The 12282-nt window shown below is 41.3% G+C and overlaps 1 long non-coding RNA gene across 1 annotated transcript; it reads right to left on the reverse strand.

Moving 5' to 3' along the window:
• Nucleotides 1–1256: 1256 nt before the first annotated feature.
• On the reverse strand, nt 1257–7439 carry LOC139541569 (uncharacterized). The gene is made up of 4 exons (XR_011668363.1): nt 7316–7439; nt 7005–7042; nt 5937–6012; nt 1257–3782 (listed from the first exon to the last, which is right to left on the reverse strand). It is a non-coding gene; the product is annotated as an uncharacterized lncRNA (long non-coding RNA).
• Between the last annotated feature and the right edge of the window lie 4843 nt (nt 7440–12282).

Below are 12282 nucleotides of genomic sequence, written 5' to 3' on the forward strand. Positions count from 1 at the left end.
TGATCCTAACTGACCTAAGACAGGGAATTTTTACTTGGATTAAATGTCAGGAAATGTGAAAACTGAGTTTAAATGTATTTGGATAAGGTGTAAACTTCCGACTTCAACTGTATTTCTAGATCTATGGGTTTGGGATGCTTGGTGTGGTTACACTCCTGACTTCTCTATGTACCACAAAGCAGACATCCGTATGGGCAGACACGTCACTTAGACATCACTCAGTTTCAGCAGCACATTAGAGCACCTGAGCTGAGTGTGGGTTGGGGGCAAGCAGAGTGTGGGTTGGGGGCAAGCAGAGAGTAGTTTGGGGGCAGGCAGCGAGGAGGTTGGAGGCAGACTTGATTGCACAACCTTTGGCCAAGATAACTGCTGACAAATGCTTATTGTATCCCTCAGTGAGCTTGCTGCACCTTTCTACTGGCAATTTGGCCCACTTTTCAGTAGCAAATTGCTCTAATTCTTCAATTTTTGAAGGTTTGACCTCCACCAACTGCTGTTTTCAGATCTAGCTATAGGTATTGGATGTGATTCAGATCTGGACTCTTCGCTGGCTACTCCAGAACAGTCCTGCGTTTCTTCTTGAACCATTCCTGGGTGCCTTTTGATGTGTGTTTGGGGTCATTGTCCTGCTGGCAGACCCACAACCTTCAATGAAGACCCAGTTTTTGGACACCGGTTTGAACACTGGAGGCAGCAAACCTCCCCATGTTTGATTGTAGGGAGAAGGTTCTTTACATTGAATGTTTAATTTGGTTGTCGGTGAACACAGCGCTGATCTGTGTTGCCAAAGAGCTCTAATTTTGTTTCATTAATGAATGAACATTTTCCCCAGGAATCCTGTGTTTACCAATGACCAAATGAAGCATTCAAAGAAGACAACAACCTCCAAAGGGGAGGATCGATAGTGCTGTGGCGACGCTTTGCTGCCTCTGGTATTGGGGGCCTTGAATGTGTGCAAGACATCATGAAAACTCTTCAACGGTTTCCTGTCCATGTCAAACAAAGCGTGCAGGTTGAATGCTTTTTTTCACACACACACACACACGTCATTACCGGGACTCGGGACCCACAGTAGGGAGAGGAGGAATGTGCAAACTGTACAGAACGACAGACCGAGAGAACGAGTACAGGACAATAACAGAGCAGTTTTTTTTATCTGTTATTGGGTGTGATTCAGATGGCAGCTGGACAGCATTCCTACAGACCTCATTAGAGTGTCTCTCTCTCTCTCTCTCTCTCTCTCTCTCTCAATTCAATTTCAATGTAAGGGTTTTTATTGGGAAAAGTATGTTTACATTGCCAAAGCAAGTGAAATACAACAATATTGAAATAAACAATAAAAAATGAACTGTAAACATTACACTCACAACATTTCCAAAAGAATTAAGACATTTCAAATGTCATTATGTCTACATAAAGTGTTGTCTATCTCTCCCTTTCTCTCTCTCTCTCTCTCTCATCTTTACACAATTTCTCCCTCAATCTCTGCCTCACTCTTCCGTCTCTCTGCTCTTTCTGTCTCTACATCCACCTACCTTTTCCACATTTTCTGTGCCCCCTGCCCCCTCTCTCTTTGTCCCTCTTTCCCCTCTCTATCTCTGCGTGGACCTCTCTCCCCCTGCATCTCTCGGTGTTCCACTCGTTTCTCATTATTTACAAACAACCCCCCTCATAAAGAGAGTAGGGGACAAAGAAAATACCACATTCATCATTTCTGTGTGTGTGTGTGTGTGTGTGTGGAGACTGCCAGTGTGAGTGTGCTCGGCTGGCCTGGTGAGCCATGCCGGGACACAAATGTTTTTTGATGGGTAGATTAGATGGTGTGTAATCCCTGGGATTAGGGGTATTGAATAACGGAGCGCAGGGCCCTGGGCTTCCATTCTGCTGGAGGGCTGGACCATGGGATCATGTGTTGCTTGTGTTTGGGAGACAGTCAGGGGGTCTTGTGTGTCAGTCACGCCTTGCTTTCGGGTGAGGCTGAGGTCATCATCAGGCAATTAGTGCTTGACGACTGGACTGAATGTCCACAGCGTCATCAGTGATACCAACACAAACACATACTAATACTCAGACCCAAGCAACTGTCCATCAGTGTCGAGAAAGAGAGAGAGAATTGCTACTCATCACTACTAATTGGGACGTTTCACTACTGGTGAACACTACATATTTCCTAATCAAATCAGTACATAATTCTCCCTTAATGACCACTATGTAACTACTGAGCTTTCGGGTATCTATTACCTAAAACCAACACAATTCCAACATGTTAACTATTGAATTACTACGTAATGCCTACACAGTATTGCTGTGTGCCTGCTCAATCCCTATAGAATTACTGTGGCCATTTCTGTGTGTGGTGTTGTCACTACTGATCACTATTGAATTGCTCCTGATTAGTTTTAAATTCCTAAATAAACCCTTTTGAATTACTATTGAAAAAAGGACACATTTACTGCTGTTTGCTTATTCAAAATCACTATTGACATTGTCTTGTTTCACTACTGCACCGTTTCCCAAACTATGGGATTTGAAAATGGGGTCAAATAAAATCTCATTTTATTGTTCACATTCCTTGTGTTTAGCAGATGTTATTGCGGGAGTAGCGAAATGCTTGTGCTTCTAGCTCCGACAGTGCAGTAATATCGAAGAAGTAATATCTAACAGTTCACAACATATACCCAAAATACACGTAAATCTAAGTAAGGAATGGATTAAGAATATATATACATATATGTCAGAGCGACATTGGACTAAGATACAGTGGCATAGTATAGAGTACAGTACATACATATGAGATGTGTGATGCGAAATTTACAAACAATTAAAGTGGCAAAGATACCGTAGAATAGTATAGAGTACAGTTTACACATATGAGATGAGTAATGCAAGATACAGAGACATTATTAAAGTGGCTAGTGTTTCATTTCCTTAAAGTGGCCAGTGATTCCTAATCTATGTCTATAGGCAGCAGCCTCCGATGTGTTGGAGATGGCTGTTTAACAGTCAGTGGTGTAGTATAGAATACAATACAGTATATACATATGAAATGGGCGATTCCACACGTAAACACAATTTAAAAGTGACTAAGATACTGTAGAATAGTGTGGAGTGCAGTTTATACATATGAGATGAGTAATGCTATATACATTATTAAAGTGGCTAGTGATCCATTTCTAAAAGTGGCCAGTGATTCCTAATCTATGTCTATAGACAGCCACCTCTGACGTGATAGTAATGGCTGTTTAGCAGTCCGATGGCCTTGAGATAGAAGCTGTTTTTCAATCTCTCGGTCCCAGCTTTGATGCACCTGTACTGACCTCGCCTTCTGGATGATTGCGGGGTGAACAGGCAGTGGCTCGGGTGGTTGAGGTCCTTGATGATCTGTTTGGCCTTCCTATGGCATCGGGTGCTGTAGGTGTCCAGGAGGGCAGGAAATTTGCCTCCGGTAATGCGTTGGTCAGACCACACCACCCTCTGGAGAGCTTTGCGGTTGTGGGTGGTGCAGTTGCCATACCAGGCGGTGATACAGCCCGACAGGATGCTCTCAATTGTGCACCTGTACGAGTTTGTGAGGGTCTTAGGGCCAAGCCAAATTTCTTAACCTCCTGAGGTTGAAGAGGAAGTTGCGCCTTCTTCACCACACTGTGTCGGTGGACCATTTCAGTTTGTCAGTGATGCGTACGCCGAGGAACTTGAAGCTTTCCACTGCGGTCCCATCGATGTGGATAGGGGGGTGCTCCCTCTGTTGTTTCCTGAAGTTCACGATCATCGCAAGAGAAACTCTAAAATAAAATACAAATGATCGTGTTTAGTTCATAGAACCGGAGTTACTCTGAGCTTTGTTGGAATGCAATCACCCCAAGCCCTCTTTGATCAAATGGGGATTTGTTAAATAACGGAAAACCTTTTGGAAATAGAGAATGGAAAGCTAAGGGTATTCATGGACTCTGATATGTTTGATGACAACAATATGAGATCATTTGAACAACTCAAAAATGAATTAAATCTACCCAATAAAGACTTCCTACTCACAAATGAGGCAAACATTTTCTGAATTACTGAATTGGAAAGGTTTCAAGTTTTAATGTCACATGTGGAGTTCTTGCAAATTCAAAACCCAACAATGCAATAATCAATAACAATGTAATACTAGAAGAAAAAAAACACAAGAAATAAGAAAAAATATGAAGAACACAATAAGTAAGTAAGTAAGCATACTATATACAGGGTCAGAAAACAAGCTTATTGAAATGTTTAAGTCCAAAAGACATATAGCTAAAATCCTTACTAACTCCACATCTTTTATATGCCAAGGTGTACAAGAGAATGATTTGGGTGTCCACCTCTCTCCTGAAACATATCTGGAAAAACATGTACGGTGTTCGAATTTGTTGGGAATAAAGGAAACAGTTTTACATTTCTGCATAGAGTATATCTGACCACTAGGACATTGAAACTCATGCAACCTTCTGTGTCAAATGTCGGCACTGTAGTGGGGGAAATGGCCGATGTATACATATGATCTGGAAATGGCCGATGTAAACATATGATCTGGAAATGGCCAATGTATACATATGATCTGGAAATGGCCGATGTAAACATATGATCTGGAAATGGCCAATGTATACATATGATCTGGAAATGGCCAAAGTATACATATGATCTGGAAATGGCCAATGTAAACATATGATCTGGAAATGGCCAATGTATACATATGATTTGGAAATGGCCAATGTAAACATATGATCTGGAAATGGCCAATGTATACATATGATCTGGAAATGGCCAATGTAAACATATGATCTGGAAATGGCCAAAGTATACATATGATCTGGAAATGGCCAATGTAAACATATGATTTGGAAATGGCCAATGTAAACATATGATCTGGAAATGGCCAATGTATACATATGATCTGGAAATGGCCAATGTAAACATATGATCTGGAAATGGCCGATGTAAACATATGATCTGGAAATGGCCAATGTAAACATATGATCTGGAAATGGCCAAAGTATACATATGATCTGGAAATGGCCAATGTAAACATATGATTTGGAAATGGCCAATGTAAACATATGATCTGGAAATGGCCAATGTATACATATGATCTGGAAATGGCCAATGTAAACATATGATCTGGAAATGGCCGATGTAAACATATGATCTGGAAATGGCCGATGTAAACATATGATCTGGAAATGGCCGATGTATACATATAATCTGGAAATGGCCAATGTATACATATGATCTGGAAATGGCCGATGTAAACATATGATCTGGAAATGGCCAATGTATACATATGATCTGGAAATGGCCAATGTATACATATGATCTGGAAATGGCCAATGTAAACATATGATCTGGAAATGGCCGATGTAAACATATGATCTGGAAATGGCCGATGTAAACATATGATCTGGAAATGGCCGATGTAAACATATGATCTGGAAATGGCCAATGTCAACATATGATCTGGAAATGGCCAATGTATACATATGATCTGGAAATGGCCAATGTAAACATATGATCTGGAAATGGCCGATGTAAACATATGATCTGGAAATGGCCAATGTATACATATGATCTGGAAATGGCCTAAATGAATCCGATACTGGTCCATGGTATTTAAATCAGTTTCAGCCACTGATGGAATATCCGTCCCTTTGGACCCAGTCTATTGAATCATCTGGAAAACTTTAAAGAAGATAATAAATGAAAAAACGTATGTGTATGAATCTCCCTTGCGCGTATGTGTGCTAAACGTCTCCTTGCATTAAGTTGGAAGAACATTGATGTTGTTTCAGAGGAAATGTGGATCACGACTTACCTCGACACACTAATGTTGGAAAACCTGTCCTGTAATTTTGAAACACGTTTATTCACGTGGTAATAAAATGTGAAATGCAATAACAGGACTGATTACTGATGCCCACCTCTTCCAATATGTGTTGATGCCTGAGACCTGGACGTGAATCGGTCTTGGGCCAGGAAGCACTCTCACAGGAAACCCTGTATACGTTTCAACATGTACATGATGTCAATATTAGGAAATACACACCTTCCCTTCCTTCCCATATTCTAGGATGTTAATATTATGATCTACGAGAACGTATGAACTGCTTTTGTTTTCTAAGGTGACATATTTATTGAATTAGTTGACAATAGAGCTGGAGAAATCCAATAAAAATCTATGTGAAAAGAAACAGGGGTTATGTCAGTGATCTGAAGTAGCCACTAGATGTGGTTGTAATTAACTGAGCAGTTTCTGTTTTCTTCCTACACATGTGGCTCTATCTTTTGAATGGTTTAAGCTATAAAATACTACGACACCATCGCTGAAAGATAAGACTCTCAGGAATACGGATGTGTCTTCTGTTTCCCACTACAATACCCACAAGCCTCATTAGAACAGAGTGGATGAGACCAGACACTAAATCAGACTGGGGGAAAAAGAACATCACCAACTATATTATTTTCTACACAGTTGCTGGGCCACTCTGAAATGTCCTAATACCTTTCTGATGCATTTCAGTCACTTCAAACCACACCTTCTTCAGATTGAAGTACTTTCAAAAGTACTGTCAGACTGTTTTGTAATAGAATCAATTTAAAAAGTAGACATTGACTGTTGATTACATCATTCTGTGGGGTCACAAAATACATTTGATATCAAAATGGGGTCGGGGCCCAAAACAGTTTGGGAACCTTTGACCTACTGCGTCACTCCTAGACTAGTGCACATGTTATTTCCTCAAGTTTCTAACTGTAGTTATATCATCAAACAGTACAATAATAAGCTTATACAAACGTAATGTTAATCCCAATGAGGCCTTGACTTAACTATCTTCAGATCCTCTTTTTTTGTCGCAGCCACACTTCTCCACCATGTGACCTTATAGAAAATGAAGTCATGCACAAGGGACAGCCATTATCAACCATCTGCTAAAAGAGGTCACATAAGACAACACAGAAAAACATTTAATAAACTATTTTAATCTTACCAACAATGGCATCCAGTCTTCTTATGTCGAAGGGCCTCCTTGGCAACATGTCGAAAGACATACAGTAAGTAGAATGGGTACGTATACCAATATGAACATACTGTACATTTGCATACAAACACACATAATTATTAGCTAGCATGACGAAAACAGAGGATACTACAGAGCTACATTTCAATGGGGATAGCAAACAGCTAGGCTAAACGCAATACTGTTTTGGCTAGCAATCTTTTTGATCTGGTAAAAGTTATATAAATGGCTAAACAACAACATGAAAGTATTCATAAAACATAAAGGAAAGTTAAGCTTACACGTCGTGCCAGCATATGAGCTATGAAAGACAGGATGACGATTAATGGAAGATGATTACATTCGGGATTGTCAAAAACAGTAGCTAGCTAACAACAACCAACTACTTTCAGCTTTGTCTTCTTCTGCGGTTGCGAAAAGCCGGTGTAGTCTGGCTGTAGTTTTGTGACTACTTACAGTGCATTCGGAAAGTATTCAGACCACTTGACAAAAACAGATTTCTATAAATGTTTGCAAATTGATAAAAAAAAAAACTGAAATATTACATTTACATAAGTATTCAGACCCTTTACTCAGTACTTTTTTGAAGCACCTTTGGCAGCGATTACAGCCTCGAGGCTTCTTGGATATGACGCTACAAGCTCTGTCACGTTGGATGGGGAGCGTCGCTGCACAGCTATTTTCAGGTCTCTCCAGAGATGTTTGATCGTGTTCAAGTCTGGGCTCTGGCTGGGCCACTCAAGACATTCAGAGACTTGTCCCGAAGCCACTCCTGCGTTGTCTTGGCTGTGTGCTTAGGGTTGTTGTCCTGTTGGAATGTAAACCTTTGCCCCAGTCTGAGGTCCTGAGTGCTTTGGAGCAGGTTTTCATTAAGGATCTCTCTGTACTTTGCTCCATTCATCTTTCCCTTGATCCTGACTAGTCTTCCAGCCCCTGCCGATGAAAGACATCCCCACAGCATGAGGCTGCCACCACCATGCTTCACCGTAGGGATGGTGCCAGGTTTCCTCCAGACGTGACACTTGGCATTCAGGCCAAAAAGTTCAATCTTAGTTTCATCAGACCAGCGAATCTTGTTTCTCATGGTCTGAGAGTCTTTAGGTGCCTTTTGGCAAACTCCAAGCGGGCTGTCATGTACCTTTTACTGAGGAGAGGCTTCCGTCTGGCCACTCTACCATAAAGGCCTGATTGGTAGAGTGATGCAGAGATGATTGTCCTTCTGGGTAGTTCTCCCATCTTCACAGAGGAACTATGGAGCTCTGCCACCGGGACCTTGGTCACCTCCCTGACCAAGCTCCTTCTCCCCCCATTGCTCAGTTTGGCCGGAAGGCCAGCTTTAGGAAGAGTCTTGGTGGTTCCAAACTTCTTCCATTTAAGAATGAAGGAAGCAACTCTGTCTTTGGGGACCTTCAATGCTGCAAAAATGTTTTGGTACCCTTCCCCAGATCTGTGCCTTGATACAATCCTGTCTCGGAGCTCTACAGACAACTCCTTCGACCTCATGGCTTGGTTTGTGGGACCTTATACAGACAGGTGTGTGTCTTTCCAAATCATGTCAATTAATTTAATTTACCACAGGTGGACTCCAGTCAAGTTGTAGAAACATCTCAAGGATGATCAATGGAAACAGGATGCACCTGAGCTCAATTTCGAGTCTCATAGCAAAGGGTCTGAATACTTCTGTAAATAAGGTATTTCAGATTTTAATTTTAATACATTAACAAAAATGTCTAAAAAACAGTTTTCTCTTTGTCATTATGGGGTATTGTGTTTAGATTGATGAGAAAAAACATTTATTTAATCCATTTTAGAATAAGGCTGTAACGTAACAAAATGTGGAAAAAGTCAAGGGGTCTGAATACTTTCCGAATGCACTGTATATACTACCAACATCAATGTCAGTAGTAAAAATCTCTACCTGATTATTACTGGAAACACTACAGTTTTAGGAACACAAGCATTTCGCTACACCTGCAATAACATCTGCTAAATATGTGTATGTGACCAATAACATTTGATTCGATTTTTACTCTACTTGTGTATCTGGAGTACTGCAGAAAAAACACATTTACTACACAATCCCTACAAGTCTCTACATAGTCACTACTGCACGAATGGGTTTTGTGTAATAATTCAGTAGTACTTTTTCATGAGGGCAGGCGACCGTGAGGAGGTGAATGTTTCTTGGCCTGACATTGGAAACGGAAGCAGGGTACTTATTGTCCATGTTCTCTCTGTGACTCCTGCTTCTCCTCTCTCCGGTTTCCTTTCCTTCACCCCTTTGTGCTGTTTTGGGCCACAGTCGAGTAGTCTGTACAGTTGGTGTCTAAAACAACATTTGTGTGACTTAGACCTGCATGTGCCTTAAGGTTAGTTACCTAAGAAATAGGATGTTGTGCAATCAAAGGCTTGTTTATTTGGTTTGGATCACTAATATTCTTATCCAACCATCTTCTGGCAAGCTTCACCATGAAAAACCACCAGACCAGATCCAGCCTGACTGCCTCTTACACAGGCCTGGCTCTGTCCAGGATGGCTTAGAGAGAGAGTAAGAACTTGAAGTATGCCAAAGACAAGCACTGAGAGTGAACTGGATAAGCCAAGATAGTTAAAGTTATACTGTAGGATAAGGTTAAAACTTTTAGTGGCATCTAATAGCTTTCCAAGGATTAGTGATGTGGTGGATTGACTGAGACATTGACATCTCTTGCCTCTCCTAGTTTTAACAACTTTCCAGCAATACTTCAGGAGAATTGCACTGACATTCTCATGTCAGGGAGCCATTGTTAAACATTTACAGTATGTCAGAAAAGAACAAACTCTTAGCTGTCTGGAATAAACATGTTATCTCTCTCTCTTTCTCTCTCTCTCTCTCTCTCTCTCTCTCTCTCTGTGTGTGTATTAAGAATTTGCTTGAATTACCCTATGTCTTGTGTAATATATTTACTTATTTATTTTATTTAACCTTTATTTAACTAGGCAAGTCAGTTAAGAACAAATTCTTATTTACAATGACGGCCTACCAAAAGGCAAAAGGCCTCCTGCGTGGACGGGGGCTGGGATAAAAAAAATAAATATATATATATATATATATATATACAGTGGGGCAAAAAAGTATTTAGTCAGCCACCAATTGTGCAAGTTCTCCCACTTAAAAAGATGAGAGAGGCCTGTAATTTTCATCATAGGTACACTTCAACTATGACAGACAAAATGAGAAAAAAAAATCCAGAAAATCACATTGTAGGATTTTTAATGAATTTATTTGCAAATTATGGTGGAAAATAAGTATTTGGTCAATAACAAAAGTTTATCTCAATACTTTGTTATATACCCTTTGTTGGCAATGACAGAGGTCAAACGTTTTCTGTAAGTCTTCACAAGGCTTTCACACACTGTTGCTGGTATTTTGGCCCATTCCTCCATGCACATCTCCTCTAGAGCAGTGATGTTTTGGGGCTGTTGCTGGGCAACACGGACTTTCAACTCCCTCCAAAGATTTTCTATGGGGTTGAGATCTGGAGACTGGCTAGGCCACTCCAGGACCTTGGAATGCTTCTTACGAAGCCACTCCTTCGTTGCCCGGGCGGTGTGTTTGGGATCATTGTCATGCTGAAAGACCCAGCCACGTTTCATCTTCAATGCCCTTGCTGATGGAAGGAGGTTTTCACTCAAAATCTCACGATACATGGCCCCATTCATTCTTTCCTTTACACGGATCAGTCGTCCTGGTCCCTTTGCAGAAAAACAGCCCCAAAGCATGATGTTTCCACCCCCATGCTTTACAGTAGGTATGGTGTTCTTTGGATGCAACTCAGCATTCTTTGTCCTCCAAACACGACGAGTTGAGTTTTTACCAAAAAGTTATATTTTGGTTTCATCTGACCATATGACATTCTCCCAATCTTCTTCTGGATCATCCAAATGCTCTCTAGCAAACTTCAGACGGGCCTGGACATGTACTGGCTTAAGCAGGGGGACACGTCTGGCACTGCAGGATTTGAGTCCCTGGCGGCGTAGTGTGTTACTGATGGTAGGCTTTGTTACTTTGGTCCCAGCTCTCTGCAGGTCATTCACTAGGTCCCCCCGTGTGGTTCTGGGATTTTTGCTCACCGTTCTTGTGATCATTTTGACCCCGCGGGGTGAGATCTTGCGTGGAGCCCCAGATCGAGGGAGATTATCAGTGGTCTTGTATGTCTTCCATTTCCTAATAATTGCTCCCACAGTTGATTTCTTCAAACCAAGCTGCTTACCTATTGCAGATTCAGTCTTCCCAGCCTGGTGCAGGTCTACAATTTTGTTTCTGGTGTCCTTTGACAGCTCTTTGGTCTTGGCCATAGTGGAGTTTGGAGTGTGACTGTTTGAGGTTGTGGACAGGTGTCTTTTATACTGATAACAAGTTCAAACAGGTGCCATTAATACAGGTAACGAGTGGAGGACAGAGGAGCCTCTTAAAGAAGAAGTTACAGGTCTGTGAGAGCCAGAAATCTTGCTTGTTTGTAGGTGACCAAATACTTATTTTCCACCATAATTTGCAAATAAATTCATTAAAAATCCTACAATGTGATTTTCTGGATTTCTTTCTTCTCATTTTGTCTGTCATAGTTGAAGTGTACCTATGATGAAAATTACAGGCCTCTCTCATCTTTTTAAGTGGGAGAACTTGCACAATTGGTGGCTGACTAAATACTTTTTTGCCCCACTGTATAGGACAAAACACACATCATGACAAGAGAGACAACACAACACTACATAAAGAGAGACCTAAGACAACAACACAGCATGGTAGCAACACAACATGGTACAAACATTATTGGGCACAGACAACAGCACAAAGGGAAAGAAGGTAGAGACAACAATACATCACACAAAGCAGCCACAACTGTCAGTAAGAGTGTCCATGATTGAGTCTTTGAATTAAGAGATTGAGATAAAACTGTCCAGTTTGAGTGTTTGTTGCAGCTCGTTCCAGTCACTAGCTGCAGCGAACTGAGAAGACGAGCGACCCAGGGATGTGTGTGCTTTGGGGACCTTTAACAGAATGTGACTGGCAGAACGGGTGTTGTATGTGGAGGATGAGGGCTGCAGTAGATATCTCAGATAGGGGGAGTGAGGCCTAAGAGGGTTTTATAAACGCTCGAGAGCACACTTACCTGCCGATCTATAAATTATGTCTTCGTAATCTAGCATGGGTAGGATGGTCATGTGAATCAGGGTTAGTTTGGCAGCTGGGGTGAAAGAGGAGCGA

Source organism: Salvelinus alpinus, chromosome 16 (genome assembly GCF_045679555.1).
Source record: "Salvelinus alpinus chromosome 16, SLU_Salpinus.1, whole genome shotgun sequence".
NCBI classification, from domain to species: domain Eukaryota; kingdom Metazoa; phylum Chordata; class Actinopteri; order Salmoniformes; family Salmonidae; genus Salvelinus; species Salvelinus alpinus.